At 35.6% G+C, this 20,658-nt stretch overlaps 1 protein-coding gene across 3 annotated transcripts in view; it reads right to left on the bottom strand.

The window, feature by feature from the left end:
• The window catches only part of LOC128861558 (death-associated inhibitor of apoptosis 1), a 57,883-nt gene that overhangs the window by 20,206 nt on the left and 17,019 nt on the right, over positions 1–20,658 (bottom strand). Inside the window, exon 1 of one of the 3 annotated variants that reach the window (XM_054099789.1) lies at positions 2,537–2,798. The exons of the other annotated variants lie outside the window; for them this stretch is intronic. The gene's annotated coding sequence lies outside the window, so the exon portion shown is untranslated. Of the gene's footprint in view, positions 1–2,536; positions 2,799–20,658 lie in introns of those variants that run through there. 3 annotated transcript variants of the gene reach the window in all.

Below are 20,658 nucleotides of genomic sequence, written 5' to 3'. Positions count from 1 at the left end.
TACACATTTTTCGTTCACCGGAAATAAATACTTGGGCATAAGCGATAATGATGTACATATTTGTTGAAAAACAAAAACATGTGCATATTATATACAGTGCATCAACAACTTAATTGGACAAATTCTGACTAATTGTTCGAGTATTTTTATTTGTATTAAATTTTATATTATATACATACATATTTTTTTTTTATATTATACAATTATTTAGACAATAAAGAGAGAGACCTTTCAAGCCACTTATATAACATAATACTTCTTCATTACAAATTGCTATAAAGAAGTCGTAAAAGGAAAACACAAAATTTCAAGTCGAACAAAAGTAGTAAGACCAACAAACGAGTTAGCAGAATTTCACTACGAAACCTTGCTTAATTTTGTTTGTAATTTGCAATTCGATCGCAATTTGCCTAAAAAGAGTTAACAGCATTTTTGTAGCACATTTAATCTTAGAATTTTTTTATTTTATTATATATTTTTTTTTTTAATTTTATTTTTTTATTTTTAAAAGCTTACATGATAATAAAATTATTAGTAAGCTCAAGCAAACTCAGCGCTAGCAGTTGAGGCTTTCGGTTGGCTAGTGATATGTATTGGATAAGATAAGACGAAGAAGATCGGTGTCCTTTAGAAATATGTCAATTTTTTTATATTATCTTCAGTGGCATCTTTTAAAAGTTGAAGAGGATTTCTGTTGCTGAAGTGGTGATCCCTTTGAGAAGCAAGTTCTGGGTAGGATACCAGTAGGTGACGCACACTGGCGGTGGCTTGGCCGAAGGGGCAGGTGTTGGATACACTACCCTGTACTAAGTGTGCGCTAGTTATTATGGTGTGTCCCCAAAACGGAGCCGTGTGTATGGGGTAATGTGGTTGGTGGGTACCGCTGATGGATAGGCAGGTTTTGTACGTTTTGGCTTAATGTTCGAATAATGGTGTTTATAATACGACCATTGACGAAGTAACTTTGTTTGCCTGTATTCATGTATAAGTCGGTATATATGATTGTTGGTGTAACGGAAATGTCCTTGACATTTGTATCTGCCAGTGTGTTATTTTAGAATTATATTATGACAGTTTAAAGTGATTCAAATTTTTTTGTTTTTGTTTTCTTAAGTTTGATTTGGGGTGTTGCTAGTATTCTCTGGGTCCACGGTATACCAGTAATACAGTACATACAAGTATATTTATAAAACAGCTTTTAAGTTTTATACACACAGCCAGTATTGTTCATCGATCAGCCGTTGGTGATTTAATTTAATTTCAACAATTGCAACCCTGTAGGTGTCAGACGCCATTTTGGTTCTAATATGTGTGTATGCAAGACGAATCTATACATGGTGATACCAGTTGAATAGCTGTTTTGGTTCTTTATTTTTTCATTATGTTAGAGTAGAAAACATTTCCCTTCAATTTTGGGTCAATGCTGCTGAAGTGAATATAAATTCGGATCGTTCCGGTAACGAAGAACCAATTGTTGCTTTTTTTTTTTGCCATTTGGTGGTTTTTATATTAAAGTTATATGTTTTTGTCGTTGTTAACATTCTAATTGAAATTTTTACCCACCAAATTGTAAAAACTAAATATATGTCAACTTTGTTCTTGTACCACTATCGCATTGTCCCATTCATGACTTGTGTACCTACCATATTTGTTTACCAATCATCATTAGGGATGGATTATGAAACTGCGCATATGTATGTATGTAGATTTTTATTGGTTGGTGTAGCGACATCAATGCTAACTCAGTTACATCCATCAAATTGAATGTAAATCGCTCATTAAAAGAAAAAACCCAATCAACCCAGCAATGAGGTTCGATAGAACTTTTATGGTTTTTAAAAAAGTTAAATTCACCTTTGGTCTTCGATAAAAGAATATTTTCGAAAATATTATGCTTACTGGGTTAACAATTGCCTTATTTCAGTACGCCTTCCATCCAAGTAAATGGTGCTAGTAATGGAAAGTTTAACCAACATTTTAAAAGTAGAACAAATGCCTTCCGTTGGTTGAGTGGGTGTGACGAGTCGCCTCCCCCTTGGCCCACCACCCAAACACTGTCTGATCATAATGGAAGGTTAAACCCTTTATAATCAGCATAAAGAGGTCTGTCGAATCTCATTATGATTTTTTAGCGAAACGGTAGTTATTCTTTAAATATTCTAAATTTATTTCCTTGGAAATTTGATTAGAGCCGAATTTCGAGTTACAACCCATCATTAAATTACACTCGAGTTACAAAAAACATCGTACACCCCTAATGATTAACAAATACGTTTTGTTTTTCCGCTGCCAACTCATTTATATTACAAATGCACACACACACAACATTTTGTATACATACGGCATTCCTCTTGTGAGGTCATACATGTACATATGTACATACATATATACTAGTTCACATTTCTCTTCAATTATTTACAGACACATTATGTTGCGTTGACTATTTTATTGTGAAAAACAAATATGGTGCACTGATTCACCTTAATAAATAACATATTTACAATTATCACATTTAAATGCATTTTATCACGCTCACCTTGACAGTTTTTCTCTTTTCACGAAAAACTCCAAGTCTTTTTACTTCCAGTGTAGCTAAAATATTTCTGCACGATGCACCACGATGTTATATTCAATCGGTTTTGTACAAGAAAGCATATAACTTATTTATTGCTTTTCAAATGTAAATAATATTTATAAATTCATCAGTACAATTTTACATTAATGCATTTCTCAAATTTTGTGCGCAATAGAAAATAACTTTAACTAAGTCAAACAACGAACAATCAACGAATAGCTGGCCGAACTTGAGTGAAGCAGCGATAATACCGAGTGTGATATTCGCATAGTTGCCAACCTATGCTTTAAGCACTGCATTTAGTGCTTTTTGAAAAAAGCGTCAAAACATGTAATGAAGTTAAGCACATTTCCAATACAAGGAATACTTTTAAAAGCAGTAAATTGCGTTGCTCCAATAAAAAGCGGATTCAAAAAGTAAAATTCTTGCCGCGACAATTATAATACATAAGTCACAATTGTCACATCGAACAAGTTTACAAATTATAGAGAAATGGTAGGCTTTGAAATTAATTTGTGACATAACTTGTACATTTTTGTATTTTATAGAATCGTAATGAACGAAGAAAGTCTGTGTTATTGAATTATATTATACATTATACGTTTATTTTTGCTTTTGGTGAACACAAACCGTTGAGAGAAAAAAATTCACTGCTTTAAAAAACAAACATAGTGCTTTGAGAGGAGTAAAACGCAAGGCGAATCTATTAAAGGTGGTGTTGGTAAATCAGCTGAGTTGTTTTTGTTTTCTTGCGCCGTGTCCACGTGGCTGTCAGCTCAGAATAGAACAAGACAAATTCATTTGTTGTTTTCTAGTTGCTCAATACTTCGCTTTGGCAATCAAACGTACAGGAACAGTGTTGTTGGTCTAGTGCCGCAACCTTTAATGAATGCGTTTTGGTAAAACACTTTTTTCTAAGTTTTGCTGCTTTTTGAAACTTAATAGTTGGCAACACTGGATATTCGTTATATTAATTTCAACGAATACATTCGACGAACGCTCATACCCGAAGCTTAGGCGAGTTTAATAGAAGGTGACTTCGGTGGAGCAACAACTGCATTTACATTTATTTGGTTTTTGCAATTCGATGGATTGTTTGTATGTCGAAATTTCAATAAAAATGTAAAGAAATAAACAAACAAGGCAACAAAAAGGTAAAAAAAAATAATTCGACTGCTGCATCGAATTCTCCATGCTAAGAGAATTCATATAAGGTGATAGCAGTAGTACAAAAACTAAATTTACAGTACAGTAGAATTTCGGTTTGTGCAATTACAAATGGCAAATATATGCAGTTGGTATACCCTTCTACCAAATATTTAAAAAATATGATTGAAATATTTTCCAAAAAAATTTAACTGAAAATGAAAGCTGTAATATTTAATAACAAAACTAACACTCTACAAGGCTCTCATCATGCCCGTCCTAACGTATGGCGCAGAAGCGTGGATTGTTTGAGAGAAAGACTCTGCAGAAGACTTCTGGATCTTTGGACGTTGACGACGGCGAATATCGTAGGCGATGGAACGTTGAGCTGTATGAGCTTTACGACGACATAGACATAGCGCAGCGAATAAAGATCCAGCGGCTACGTTGACTGGGTCATGTCATCCGAATGGAAACAAGCGCTCCGGCTCTGAAAGTATTCGATGCGGTAGCAGCTGGTGGTAGCAGAACAGATCAAGATCAGGTGGAGAAGGACTTGGCTTTTCACTTGGCGTGTCCATCTGGCGCCGGTTAGCACGAGGAACGACTGGCGCGCTTTATTAAATTCGGCCAAAATCGCAACTCAAATTCAAGAAAATATAGGGAAAATATTCAAGGCCGGTTTTTCACAATTGAAAATTTGTTTTATTTTGTTATTTATTCCGGTTAATTATAAGTAGTGAGTAGCTGTAGCAGCATAAAAACTGCCAGAAATATTAGGTAATACTGACGGAATACAAACGAAACCAAGATGTAGGATACAAAAGAGCGCACACTCAGAGCGTTCGTAACAAGTGCAAATTGTAGCGCATGCTAAGAGGTTAGCAGCTGCAATGCACATCAAAAAAAGATGCAGCAAAGAACTCAGATTCGGCAGTGCGTGTCAATGCACTTAGCCGCCGTAAACCAAAAGAAAAAAACAATTTTTTCGAATCAGTCGCGTGCTAATTCCGTACACGTATGTATGTATGTGTTAAGAACTACCTGCCCACCTTGCTTGTTGTCCAATCAACAAATAAGGCAAAGACTAAAATGGTCATACCAAAAAGGGTCTATGGGTATATTTACTTGAACTGAATGAATGCAGATATCCTGTTTAAATTGTTCGCAGTTTGTTCAGTTGTATTTGAAATAAGAGAACTGCCGTAGTTGCAGCAAACAGACGTCCATATTCCATTTATACAAATGTATATATATATATATATTTATCTGTATCATTTCACTCATAAAAAACATTCGGCTACTCCATCAGCAGTCATCAGTAACGTGTGAGTTTGTACACAATCCCGAAACAGCTGCAACAGATGTTTCAGTTTCCCATTCTTTCAATTTGATTTCGGTTTTTGTATGGTACTATCTGTTGTTCCATTATTTAAACTACATATATGTGTATGTATGTATATGTATGGGATTTATATGAATTACTAATGTGATGGTGTGGTGATATTATTCTTAATATTGCAAACTTCACTAAATTCACACTGAATCAATTTGAAAAATAAACTGGGTGTTTTCTTTTTTTTGTCGGGACAAACTGTACAGCACTTGGGTTCCTTTTTTAATTTTCTTTAAATCTACCTGACCTCTAAAGAAATCTGAGTATATCTTGTGGTTCCAAGGAGCCAAGGTGGTCGCTTCTTAACACATCAGTGCTAAAGGCCTCAAGCCTGATTGGAGCGAAGGCCGGGCAGACGCACAGAAAGTTATCCGGCGTCTCATCTGGCCAGAGTGCACTATCTGAAATGCCTACCGTTTCCATGTGATTCGCATAATATTCAAAATAGAGTATTTATCATGCTCTTTTTTTTTTGGTAAAGGCTCGACTGGGACCAAGTTCCGGGTTAGGTGTCGACTGGACTTTAATGATTTGAAAAAGAAATCGGCTCCTCGGGACAAAAGCAACGGAAAAAGGTAAAATTTATCTTCTGATTTTTAAACATAGTCGCAAGGAATTTACAACTTACAAGGAATTTTTGTTGCTTATTCGTCACGGATTTTCTCCATTGTCTCATTAGTGATTTCATAAGTCAAAAGTTTCATAAACATTTTTAACTTCGTCACATTTTTAACTAATGTCACGTTTCGTTCAAAATACCTTCTGCAATGCTGCAATGCTGTATCAAGCAATAAGGTTGCGTAGCTCGGACACATACCTGGTCGAATGCTGTTTTGATCAAATGGTCAGACCTATCCCAGAACTCTTTATGCCACACATTCATAGTCGACGGGATCAAACAGTCAGCGCACTCGGCGTTTCGCCTCCCTAATGAGAGTTAAAATAGCAGAAGAATGAGATTACTTGGGACCCAGCTTTGAAATCCAACAAAGAATCCCTCTTGCAAAAAAGTTGTAATATGGCAATTGAGAAGTAAAGTCATGTCACGACGAACATAACCCACACTTTCTAAGGAGAAACCAGATGGAACCACACCAATACTAATACAGACGATGAAACCGTGTTCAGGGTTCCCTGTCTAGCCAGCTCATCAACCCAGCAGCTTCCCTCTATGCTATTTTAAAGTGCCAGGGAGAATAAAGATCCAACGACCTAAAGAAATGGAAGAACTATCCAAAAACTTGTTTTGTTGTTGTTCTGTTTATCTAATAATACTGCTAATATCAAGGAATTCATTCAATTCATCGCTCGCTTTTTTCTTTGCCTTTCATATTTTTCTCTCTAAAAACATTCCAACACGTACGCTCGAGTCATCATATTAGTAATCAATCGATTCTATAGACATACATACTGATACAACAACAACATGCACATTCGATTGTTTGTATAAACTGCATTCCGGCGAACGGCGAATATGGCCCAGCGGAGTGACTATTGGGTACTAATTGCACAATTTATTAATTTCTCTACGGTAAATTGAGCTCATACACTGTTTTGATCGCTTAAAATTCTTACGTAATTTTTTTATGAGCTTATTATTTGCAATCTTTCTCAGAGAAAATAAGGAAATTTTTTTAAATTATTTTTTAACAGGAATAGCTCTGGTCTGCAATGAGCTAGCCATTATAAACTTACTATAAAATTCTTAAAGTGAATATTTTTTTTTACTAAAGATATGTTCTTTACAATTAATCTGGGAGATCTAAAATATGATATCTTTTCAGTCTTCTATAAGTTAAACTATTGTTTAGCAAATTTAAAGCTAGTAAAGACCACTTCCACCCACTCCTGCTGCTGCCATATCCACTTTTCAGCCGGTTTAGCCGGTTCAATACCTTCACATGTCCACCATTTTCCACATGCACCCACTTCCACCCACTCCTATGAACACTTTTCATCAGGTTTACCCATGTCCACCATTTTCCATATACACCCACTTCCACTGTCTAATATCATAGTTAATTTTCGTGTTTAATCTTTCATAAAATGGACTCTAAAATCTTTAAGAATTTCGACATTTGTAATGAACCAAGACGGGCTCACAGTAGGGCGAAGTCTTTTCGATTGATATCTTTGTACAATTTTTAATTTCAGACAGATTTGCTGTACCCCAAAGTTGAATAGCAGGAACAGCATATGTAAGTCCAGACAAGCTTTTACATACTTTTGTTCAGGCGCACCTTGTTTTCAATACTGATTTGGAAATTTCGACTGAAAGCCAATACATTTTTTTAGTTTTACTTTTAAGTTACTTCTGCTTTTCTTTGTTGTGGACTTTCCGGCTTAGTCCTCGATCACGGTGACCTTCAAGATATTTAACTCTATCACTTTGGGGGATTTCGAAACCATTAAGTGAAACTTTTCGGCAGTCGTCATCTCTCTTTTTCAATGCGAAATTAGCTTGAACTGATTTTAGCAAGTTTACTCGAATTTTCCATTCCAGCATTAATAGTTTTTATTGCGGATGCTTCGTTTTGTCGTTGAACATAAAAGTGTCGATCACTTAAGTAAGAGGGGCTTGACGGATATTTCCTTTACCGATGGGTCCAAGAATGAAATAGGGTCTGTAGTCGGATGGTACTTAAACGATAGTATAAAGTATCACTATGCTATGGGGAAAATGGCAACTATTTTCCAAACGGAAATTTTTGCTATCCTGAAAGTAGCCGAATGAATAATCGAGAAGAGATGGAGTAGGAAACAAATAGGAAAATTTTGCTATCCTGAAAGTAGCTGAATCAATAATCGAGAAGAGATGGAGTAGGAAACAAATAGGAGTTTCTAAATACAATGGGCTTTTTAGCCTGAGTGTTTTAGGAGACACCAAATCCCCTGGTGCCCCTTGGCTCGACCAATTCAAATTTCAATTCCAATAAATAGAAAATGTGGAGCCGAAAGCTCTTTATTTTGTATAAAATACGAGCGTGCCAAACTCTATGAAACTCTTGCTGTACATCAAGAAATTCTGCACAACAGTACCATTTGATTGCATTCACAACTCGATGACACTGCTCAGGTGCTCCATGTTCCTTTCTGTACCCAAACTGATGTTCCGGTACGATATCAATTACGCAATTAAGGTGCATGTCTGAACGTACTTTTAACGAAGTAATTTAGCACTTATTATTTGAAACGATATGACATACATACATATACATATTACGATCATGAAAGATGATATAATTTATGACTAGTGGACCTCGTCAAAAATTCTAAGAAAAAGTTCACCAAACCACATACATACGTATAATTTCTCTATGTCGTTGAAATATCTATCTTGCCGCAGTAGTTCCAGTACATTTTCAAAATATGCCGAAGTGACGCATTGAACGAAGCAAAGTGTCTGATGTCTAGACAAAAGATCTGGGCAAGCAGCCAAAATATATTTATAGTATGAACTCATTGAGGAAATTGCAAAGTTAGAAAATCACTTCAGTCATGTTTCGGCATGCAGAAGAGATTGCCGCGAAGTGAGCTCAAAGTGCACACATATTAACTTATGCATACATACGCAACTGGGTGCATACAAATAAAGCAGAATTTGCGTTGGCAAAAGTACGAGTATAATTATTTAGGTATACATTAGACTGGGTTGCAAAACAAAGTGGCAAAAGTCCACTACTGCCTTTAAAGTTTATGTTGAGAATACTTCGTCACCATAAAAACTATTTTTTGTTAAGCCACCGACGAAATGGCCTTTTAATTGCAACTTTGATATTTGACATCCGATTCTGGGTAACTAACCCAAATGCATATGTAAAAACGGCTTCCGAGCTTACAATGGGATGTTAAAAAACGAAGTTATAACAGAAAAAAGGATATCGATGGTTTGTATGAGGATGAAAAAAATGTTTTTTGTGGTGCCGAAAATCTCTTAAAATAAACTTTAAATGCAGGGGTGGAAATTTCCAACTTTGTCTTCGTATGGCGATCGATCCGGTCTAGTAATGCGTGGATTAAAGTTAATTTATATACATATGTATACATGCATTCTTATGGCCACACATAGATGTATGTATGTGTTGGATTACTTTGTTTACATGTTCATGCTGATAAGGCCTAATTAGCAACGAGCAGTTAAACTAAATATAAAAAGAATGAATATTGTACCCACACAAAGGTCAAAAATACTATATATTTAGCAATATTTCGAAATAAAGAAGCAACTAATAGAGTTTATATTAATTCAGGGATGCCACTATGCGAAAATATTTAACACAAAACAAAATTACCAAATTGAAAAAATTATTTGAAAAATTGTCTTCGTTTGCGCAAAAACTCGAATCTGTACACAAAAATAATAATAACAATTAAAACTAAGACATTACACTAGGCATGTATGGAAAGTACCCAGTGGTGCAAACATTTCTAGATTTTTGCTCGTTGATTTTATAAATTTTGGTGATTGCTCCTGCGTTTTTTTTTTCATATTATATAATAAGTGAAATTTATAAAAATTGGGGTTGATTTTTAGAAAACAGTCTTGCGCATTTTCTACGACAAGATGTTCATTTTTATATGGAACAAAGTGCAAAAGGCAATTGAAAAAAATTTATTAAAAATCCAACCGATTTTTAGATGCTTAATATTGGCACTTATTTTACTAAAATTATTCAAAAAGTTTCTAAAGATTCAGATTAGGTAGGTAGATGAGTTAAATGGCTAGAGTTCCACGGATACCCTACGAAAAATTTCAAAACTTAATGTAAGAAAAACCATCTACAGCCATCTAGTACTGCTGATGTAGTGGAGGAGAGAAACGCGATCTAAGCAGGAGAACTGTCTCTGGTTATCCCCTAAAGGCACACTACGGGACTTTAAGCGCCCAGCCGCCAGATCCGGACATTTGCAAATAAAGTATTCAACAGTCTTTGTTCTCAGCAGGATCCCCACGTAACGGTAAGGATATTTCGAGTTCTAATTGACCGATTTTGGGGAAAATGTTCTTTATACATTCCTTCATCGGATGACCTTAACTCGAAACTATAGCTTTTCATTTAGTATTTTTAAAAAAATCAGAATTGTTCAAAATATATGCAAAAAAATGTTTTTCAAACAGTCGCCATATTGTGAAAAAAAATGTTTTTGACTTGTCCAAGGCTCAGTCGATAGCGGCATCTATAATAATTAAGAATCGGTTTGGTTTTTATTTTTCAGGAATCATGCACGCCAGGACACCCTCTTTTTTTTTTGGACCCCTTACTTTGACTGCGAATAATTTTGTCAATTTTAATATTTTTTTTTTGGAGTTAGTTTTGAATGTTAATAGTCAATAAAAAAATGAAAAAAATGGATAGTAAATGGTTTTTGTTTCCTTTGTACAGCGCTTAGAAAACCGGACGAAATTCATGCGTCTACACTAGAATACAGGGGGTATAAGCAAGCAACAATTTTATGAAATAGTCAGTAAGAATTGTTCGGACCGAAGTAACTTCCAGATACGTTTTCTTTTCCTTTTCTTTCGCCGAGTGCATGTGACTGTCAGTCCAGAATGAAACAAGGCGAATTCATTTTTTGCTTTCTACTTTGCTTTGACAATCAAACGTACAAAATATTGTTGTTGGCCTAGTGCCACCACCTTTAATGAATGCGCCTTGGTTTTCTTTTTTTTCAAATTTAAAAAAGTAATGCCGCTAGCAGCCGCCGTGACCTAATGGGTTTGTGCGTGACTACCATTCGGAATTCAGAGAGAACGTAGGTTCGAATATCGGTGGAAGACCAAAATAAAGAAAAAGTTTTTTCTAATAGCGGTCGCCTCTCGGCAGGCAATGGCAAACCTCTGAGTGTATTTCTGCCTTGAAAAAGCTCCTCATAAAAAATATCTGCCGTTCGGAGTCGGCTTGAAACTATAGGCCCCTCCATTTGTGAAACAACATCAAGACGCACACCACAAATAGGAGGAGGAGCTCGGCTAAACACCCAAAATGGGTGTATGCGCCAATTATATATAATATATATATGTATTAGGCCGGGTCGATTTGTGGGGAGGCAAAAAAATCGTCCATTGCTCTGTGAAAATCATATTCTAGGGATCAAAATAAGAAACTTTGCCGAAGGAACCATACCTCTAAAACGAATTCTGATGTACCCCAATTTGGGTCGAACTTTTTAGTTTCTTTTCTCATGTAAAGGCCAAAAATGGTGATATTTTGAAATGATTGTATGGGGAACACCCCATGGGAGTTCCAGGTGTGCTACTGGCATGGGTGGATCGGCAGTCCAAAGTTAGTGGGGGTCGGTCATACATTTGAACTCGATTGGAGCACTCTAAATGGGTCAAAGTGGGATTTTTCGTTCGACCCAAATGGGGGGACATCAGAATTCGTTTTAGAGGTATGGTTCCTTCGGCAAAGTTTCTTATTTTGATCCCTAGAATACGATTTTCACAGAGCAATGAGCGATTTTTAAATCGACCCGCCCTAATATGTATATATGTATGCCGCTAGCGAATATTTCTGGATGGTAGTGAGATCAAGGCTGTCATAATAGAAAACCATTTTAAAGAGAAATCCTAAATATTTGTTCATTGGCATATTAATGCATCACATTCACGATGTGAAAAGTGTTTTTCCCTTGAGGGGGGATTTCACTGAAATATAAAAACAATGTAAAACCATATCTTTCGTCAATTTTGTACCACCGTACATATGTACATTATATTACAATATATGTATGTATGTGTATGTATATGCATATATGGATAATGTATACTCGCATGAATCCGTATTTTTGCAACATTCTTGGCTTTCCCCCCAGCGGACAATAACAACTAAATACAATAAAAATGTAATCACAATTAAATGGTTTTAAAATTTAAATTCTTAAGTGCACATGTACTTTGAAACACACACATATCTACAAACATAGCCACATACATTCTTAATGTGGTAAACACTGGCTGGAGAGTACTTTGTTCTCTTCTCAGCTTACATTTGCCATGCGATGAAGTCATGATCAAAATACTTACTTTGCAAAATGAATGTATATACATATACATATATATCTATATATAGTTGGATAACCATGCACACATATAAATACTTTTATACTAAGGTATACAATCAGCAACTGCATTTTTTGTAAATTATGCAGTTGTGGCAAATTCAAGCAAACTACTTCATCGCACTGGTCATTCACTTAGTTTGAAAGGCCTTGCAAGGCCGTCTAGTTGGACAGCTTTGTTTAGTCATATGCTTAGATATTCTTAATACTCTCAAAATTGTAGTAAATAACTTTGCATACTTTAAAGCAGAAATAAAAACACTTTAATTCAATTACAATGTGCATTGGATTCTGGTAGAGGAGACATAAAAAACAATATATATGCGAGCATCGAAGATTGGAAAATTTAGATCGGAATTTCGTTTTTAAGGGAACATAAAATGTTCACTCTTTTGCACATTCTTATGGAAAAACTGTGATCTTTACATTTTAGATTTTATGATGTATTCAACAGTTTTATATAAGTTTTATATCACCCTTACTTTTCAACTTCTACATATCGCAGCTCCCTCAGCCATCAGAGGGAGTCTCCCTTGTCTCCTATTGTTCGATTGTTCGATAATGGCGTCGGGCAATGACATCGATGGCCTGTGCTCCAAAGTAAATGATTACCTCACCGGCCTTTCTCGTTTATCTACTGTGAGGAATGTCAAAGTCGATGACACACCAATACCGACAGAAAACAACCCAAAAATTTTAGGAGTTACCTTCGATAGTTTGATCTCCTTTTTGGCACAAACAACCGCAATTGCTACTAAACTAATTGTCCTAAACTGCAACAAGGTCCTCCAATCGCTTGAGGGCAGTACTTGGGGCAAATGTCTGATCGCCTGTCTGGTCGCCTAGAATTAGTGATTCGCAGTAGATTAAACATCAGGCATGGTAAAATACTGACATTGTCCCTACAGCACATACACAACGAGGCACGAACGCTTCCCGTCAAGGAGCACAATAAAATGATCAGCAAACAGGTTCTGCTTGAATGCTATCGAAGATTTCACCCTTGTAGACACCTGCTAGAAGCTGAGCCGCCTCCCAGGAGCTCTGGACCGGATAGTATATAAACATACACTAAATGACATTCATCGGGGGAGACTTACCACCTTCCTAAGCTCTCGACCTCTGAATGCCGTTATCGGAATCCAATTACCACCTATTGCAGATGAAGAGCTTCAGCTACCCCGATAGACCCGCGCAACTCTAGCACAATTACGTTATAGATACTGTATCAGAATAACTCCTACATATCCAGAATTGAACCTTACATACCCACCCCCTACCTTCTATCTCTAGACCAAATCGGTTGAAACAGTGCGTTTCCTCGGCCTACCGTTAGAAAACGACCAGTAATAACACTTTAATACTGAAGGCAGACGCCATCCAATGGATGACGAAACCAACAGTGACCTGGTCCACTAGCGGTGGGTACCTGCGTGGTATGCTGCGAAACGTGTCGAAAGAAATGTTTAACAACTCATTTAATACCGCCTGAAATTTTTTTTGTGTATTGTTGACATTTAGTAGAATAAAAAAAAATAGCCAGCTACGCCGTAGAGGGGGAAAATACGTCACCTGAAATTTGTCTAAGAATTCAGATTGAAAAGTTAAATATTTATACGAAAATTTGTTGAATTTTTTTCTAATTTTTGGTTAAAAATTGGCAATATAAAAAAAACATCTTGCACTAAGTTTCATCTGTGCGCATATCGCATTTAAAAAAGCTCGCACCAAAAACTAAATTTAACCCATACATATCTACATACGAGTATTTCCCCAAGGCACGTTTATATATGTAAATACAAACATACATATACACTCACACATGTGCATGCAGTAGGTATTGTTTTGTCGTATTCTTTTTTATCCTTGGAGTACGTGCACTGAAGTGTGCCCGCCAGCAGCTGCTGTCAGTACAGCTGATGGTTGATCCCGCAGGACTCTTGCGCATGAAGTGTAATGAAAGGAATGTGGCAGCTGCTGCCTGATGCCACGATCTTTTATTCTTATTTTTAAATACTTTCCTTTTGTGTATATTTGAGGCATAATAACAGTGCCGCACGCAGCGCAAGGATAAACGTATTTATGAACAGCTGGAATTGAATAAAATTAATGGCAATGCGCTTAAAATTCAAAAAAAAAAAAGAAGAATAAGAAGAAAGAAGTTCCAAGGAAAAATTGATTGAATGTTTTTATGTGTATTATTGGGGGTGTTTTTTGGTAGCTGTATAGAGTTTTAGTTTCTGGAAATGCTCCATGTATAAAACCATCTGCCGTTCACAGGCGGCAAAAAACGGTAGATCCCTTCATTTGGGGAAAAACAACAATGCACACCACAAATAGGAGAAGGAACTCGGCCAAACACCCAACAAAGGGTGTAGTTGGCTTACGCTCCCACGGAAGTCAGTTCTAAGTGACCGGAACGACCCGGACTTATAGCCGGCCAAGCACTGTCACTTCAGCAGCATTCCCCGTACATGCATGGGGAATGTCTATGCTGTTACAAACACAATAATAACAACAAAAAGGAACCGTAATCATTGAGTTTTTTCAAAAAAAAAAAATTATATTAAACTATTATTTTTTGATCAGAAATAGTCGTAATACTTAGGGGTTTTGCGGAACATGTGCATGTACTACTCTCAAGTATTTATAAACAAGAAAGTTAAATTCAATAATAAAGCGCATTTATATAAAAAAAGCACATTTTAAAGACAATTTATCACGCATACAAAGTTCTTTAAGTAGTTCAATAGAAATTTTATATTTTATTTTCTTTAAACTGGCATTTGAGTGCGTTTTTATATCCAAAGCTAGGCAACACTGTAGTAACGAGAGAGAGATTTGACTGCTGAAGGCAGAAGAACACCAACAACAACTGCAATCACGATGTTAAAAAAAAAGTAAAGCTAAATAAATCTGAGTGCATTATTAAACTAATTTAAAAAAATGTGCATTTTACAAAATTATAAACATTACTTTTAATTAGAACACGCTAGAAAGAAGAACTAAAGAAGAAGAACTAAAACTCCGAGACTAAATAACAAAAAAAATCCTAAATCAAGTTATCTGGCCATACTGGTGCTAAAACGACGTACATAACTCATTGTCAGATTCGCTGAGAGCAAAGTAACGGTACCACGATAGGCGCCATCTCAATATTCTTTCCATTATGGGTGTGGCCGATATGAGACCGTAGTCCGGATACCGTATCGGCTTGTTTACGAAAATACTAAGAATATATTAGTGATATATGAAAAAACTTAACACAATGTCACTTGGTTGCTGTCTGAACAACGACAGATTTGACAATTTTGTGAATACATGTGAAACGATCATGCTGAATTCGGATGGCGAATCACCTCCGTTACGTGGCAGTCGAAATTCCCTTCACAAGTTTTCATTTTCACCATATTTATTGGCCAAATCTAGTAATCTATCAACCTTAATAAAACGCCGTTGTTGTAGTTGTAGCAGCATTAAAATTCAGTGGCAGTGCTTGGCCGGCTATAAATCCGCGTCGTTCCGGTAACAGCTTTTCTACTACAACACCAAGAATATTGTTTTAAGAGAATAGAAGAGAATATTGTCTATGGCTTTAAAAAGTCCTAGAGCGAGGTTAGCTTAAGTCGAAAAAACTGCATCAAAAAGTTCCACGCTTAGTCTTACAAAGAATATATAATTATTATGATATTACACGTAGAAAAAGAAAGGAATGGAACTCATTATTTTTATTTATTTTATTTGAGTAGTTTTATATAGTATATTAAAATAAAAAAATTATAAATGAAATTAAAAACAATTAAACTTACACTTTATATACTAAATTTACTTTAGAGTAAAAATTTAAAAAAAAAAAATTACGTTTACTGTAAAAAGGGTTGTGGTCGTTCTGTTTTTGCGAAAAATATTGCTTCTTTCTTGTATCTTTTGGCGATTTGCTTCGGTTTAATGTTTACTTTTACTCCAGAAAATCATAAACACTCAGAAACACATATAACTCAAAGATCGACTTACATATGTGTTCAAAGTCTTGCCGATCGTTAAACTTAGCCCCGATGAAATAGAGTTGTTTGGTGACTAAACGTCAATACTTTGTGTTCTCTGTCCGAGTACATTACCTCATATATTTAAACGTATGAAAGAAAGCTAGCGCTTCAAACATAAATTGCTTCGCTACCTTGCCGAAAATTGTTGAATGTACTCAAATGATTTCTCATTATTTCAATCTATTCCAATTACTCCCTACTCCTACTACTACTATTTTTGCCTTACTTTACGTTTTTAATACCTTCTCCAACTTCAACTTCTTCACCACTTGTTAATCCTTTCATCTACGATTAATTATGTAAACTATTCTTAAGGTCAATCATTTTAAAAATTACCCATGTTTGTATGTTTGACTTTAATAATAAATAAAATAAATAAATAAATACTAATTACTTTAAAACAACACAAATTATTTATGTATTATATTTAATACATGAAAAAAAACAACAAATTAATAGTCTACAATAAAAGGAGCACCAGCTGCCAGAGTTTACAGCTCAACAAAAATCACTTCTTTTAGTTTATTACTAAACAACGCACTAACTACTACATCATAAAGCGACGTCTTGCGGTAAATGAGCGCTCAAATTGTTAGAGCTCTAGCACAGACACAAACCACAAATTAATGACAACGAGTGATCACGAAACCGCATTGCCAACTTAAGCAAAGTAGGTGATAGGTAATGAATAATTTAAACTGGATGATCGCTACACAAATGCAATTAAAAGTTAGATATGCATATTTTTTCAAAAACCTTTCAAATATTAAAATTCAGAAACAAAATTTCGCCAAGTTCTTTCTCAATTTGAGTTGTAGATCATGATGTTCTCCTAGAAATGGTGCATCTTACTATTGAATGCCGCTAACGCCTGGCGAATCGAAGACAGCTACAATTAGTTAGACATCTATTGCAAATATGAGCGTAAATATATGAGATATTGCCTGCGAAAATATGACTACATACAATAAATAATGCAAATAAGAGTATGCTAAATTTACATACGCACACACGTGCATGTTATACCTACACCTAAAATGTATTGCGTGAACAGTGAGATCACTTTGCTTTTGTCTGATTAGTGCCGCAAACCCACGCTTAGTACAAAGCTGTTGCAGTCATTGTTTAATTCAGAATTTCCCCACGCCATGAACTGCAAAATATGCATTCAGGTGCATACTCAAAGGCATAAGTATGTATGTATGTATGTATGTATGTATATATAGAAATATGCACACAAATACATTGGGAAAAATTTTTAGGAATAATTGCAATTAAGTTATTATTATTTTAGAAAATGTATAAGGAGATATAGGTAGATACAAATAAATGTATAGCATAGAAAGAGTGGACCGAGTGAACTCAGTGACTTAAAGAACTCCATAACCTTAAATTAGAAAACTTAGAGCATTTTATAAAGTGTACAGAATATCGTCACAAAATGCGGTCTATCGCTAACAGCTTTGCATTTTTTACAAAGTGCCACAATTTGATTTTACTTTGGCACAAAAAAGAGCCTTTACCAAAAACACGCACACATTCACCCTTACGCATACCCTGGGAAGAAACCACGAACCACCAAACAGAAAGCGCTCCGAAATAAGGATACGAAAGGAGTCTCATTTTTGAGCTTTTTTTAGGAGTGTTTTTCTTGTTTTTGTATAATTAAAAAAATGTACCTTTTTATTACGATGTTTGAAGTGTTGACCGTCAATGCTATTTATTTAAAAAAAATTTTGGACTATTCACTTAACGGCACTTAAAAAGATTTAGAAGCAGCGTTTTTCTAAATGAACTTTAAAAGAATAGTCAAAACGGAATCCGTGAGATGTTCACACATTTTTGTCTAAGTAATTTTGTTTCCCCAACATGAAGATTAAAATGATAAAATAAAGTATTCCATTAAAAAGGGGGTTAAAAAGAACATACAAAATAATCAGAAAAATGTTCAAATATGATTCCAAAAAGACTCCTAGAAACATGGAATTAAAAAAAGCCTACAAAAGCCTGTTTTATTTACTGAAAATCATCATAAAACGCACCGAATTCATCGGACTAGCGAGTCTTTTTGATCTAATTTTTAGCCTCGTTTTTAGATTTGCAGCATTTATGATGAGCAGAAAAAAAACTCATGGATTTTGCACCACGAAAACGCGACATTTTACAAAGTTATCTTTACGAACAAATTTCTGGCCAATAGCCAACGGGATATAAACGAATAACCACAGTTTTCACCTGATATGACTTCGGCTGCCTCCTGATATGACTCTTTTCAAAACTCAAGCTACGACTTCGAAACTCCTATTTCGGGGAAATGTCCTTGAAATATTTTGATGATTGGATTATATATGTATATGTATATATACACGCGAATTGGCGCGTACACCCTTTTTGGGTGCTTTGCCGAGCTCCTCCTTCTATTTATAGCGTCCTTCTTCCACAAATAGAGGGGCCTACAGTTTCAGACTGACTCCGAACGGCAGATATTTTTTATGAGGAGCTTCTTCATGGCAGAAATACACAGAGGTTTGCCATTGCCTACCGAGGGGCGACCGCTATAAGAAAAAAACTTTCTCTTTATTTTTAGTCTTTCACCGAGATTCGAACCTACGTTCTCTCTGAACTCCGTATGGTACTCACGCACCAACCTCTTCCCACGACAGTCGGTTCTACGTAACCGGAACGACCCGGATTTATATCCGACCAAGAACTGTCACTTGGGTAGCATTCCTCGTATATGCACGGGAATGTTTATGATACTACAACAACAACAACAACAACAACAACAGCGACGGCGGCCGATGATTGGATTATTCGTGTGTTTTCTCCCGATTACGGACCTACTTTGAAGACGGTATTATAAAATTTAATGAATAATTTTACGTATTTATTACTGATTTTTCTTAAAAAAACAGATACAATGGGGCCCAATTGACTCTTTCCAGGATATCGATGTGTAAAATCCCACAGCTATTTGTAGGAAAGAGAAAAGGAACGCAAGCTAGTCGTGGCGTCAAGCTCACAACGGCCGCTCACATTCTCAACTAGCGGATTACCCTTCCGGTTAGCAATGATATTATTTACAGTGTATGTACCTATGTATGTTTGCAAACTAAAATACATTTTACTTAATAGCTTGGTGACATTGAAAGGCAATTAATATTTCCAAACCGCTATTTACAGAGTGTGGAGGGAACACTTACAAGCCGCCAACCATTAACATTATTCAGCGAGCTTTTTTATTCTGAAAATTATGCGCTAATTTTCTGTTGCTAGCGACGGACGAAAACTGGAGGAAAACACTAAAATTTTCTTATGCTTCGAATTTCGAGCTTTCAGCAGTTCGAAAACCCTATAAATTCAATTATTCCTTTTTTTAATTTATTTTTAATAATAATTTCTTAATTTAATATATTTAAATACTTTTTTTTAATTTTTCCAACTTTAATACTTCAAATATCTATAATAAATAAAGCTTGCAAATCTGCACTTGCTGAACTACTGGTTGCAAAAACTTTAGTTCTGCCTGCAGGGTACAAACGCCTGAGCTCATTAATAAAAGCAACTCAACATACCATGTCACAGGTCACAGGAACATACTGAGTAATGATATAGCTAGCAAGAAAAGGCTCGACACTAAAAATAGCAGAGGCGGTGGCAGTCTCTACCCCACTCAACACATTAAAAGCATCCCTTGCTTCACACTATCATGCTTTAGCCGAAAGAAGATGGAACCAACTAACTACATGTATTACAACAAAAAACACATGGCCGCAATACAAAATCCAAAGGACGAATGATCTGTTAGGATGCTCCCGGCCAAATATTTCACGCATCACTGCAACCCTTACAGGCCATTGGAAAGTAGGGGATCATGCAGCTAGACACAATCTACCCTCTTCAATACTATCTGCAGGGGCTGTCAAGCGGAAGGTGCGAAGGAAAGTCTTTTCCACTACTTATGTGAATGTCCAGGGCTAGCTAGGGCACGACTCCGCTCCTTTGGTAAGCCTTTCCTGCAGCAAATTAATGAGATCTCAGACATCGAGATAAAGAATTTCCTGCTATACTTGGATCTCACTAAATGGATTTGAAAACATCATTATACGAGGACGGTGGTAGTAAAACGGTGCTGGTCACCAATTAGGATTATTTCAGTGGAAATACTCAACCACTTCAACAACAACAACAATTATAGGGCAAAGTTTTTACAATTTTTTTTCTAATATTTCAATATTTCTTACTTCAACAAATACCATATAACTTTGCAAGCTTTGTACAAAATTTAAAAATAATTCAACAAATTTTCATCAAAAAAATTTTTTAATCAGAATTTTTAGAAAAATTTAGAGTAATCTGTTTTATAGCCCATTGAATTTTCTTTGCTGCCAGTCTTGTGCATTTTCTGCCTTCTGTATAGGGAAGAAAATGCA

Source organism: Anastrepha ludens, chromosome 4 (assembly GCF_028408465.1).
Source record: "Anastrepha ludens isolate Willacy chromosome 4, idAnaLude1.1, whole genome shotgun sequence".
Lineage (NCBI taxonomy): Eukaryota > Metazoa > Arthropoda > Insecta > Diptera > Tephritidae > Anastrepha > Anastrepha ludens.
This window is presented reverse-complemented; position numbering and strand designations above follow the sequence as displayed.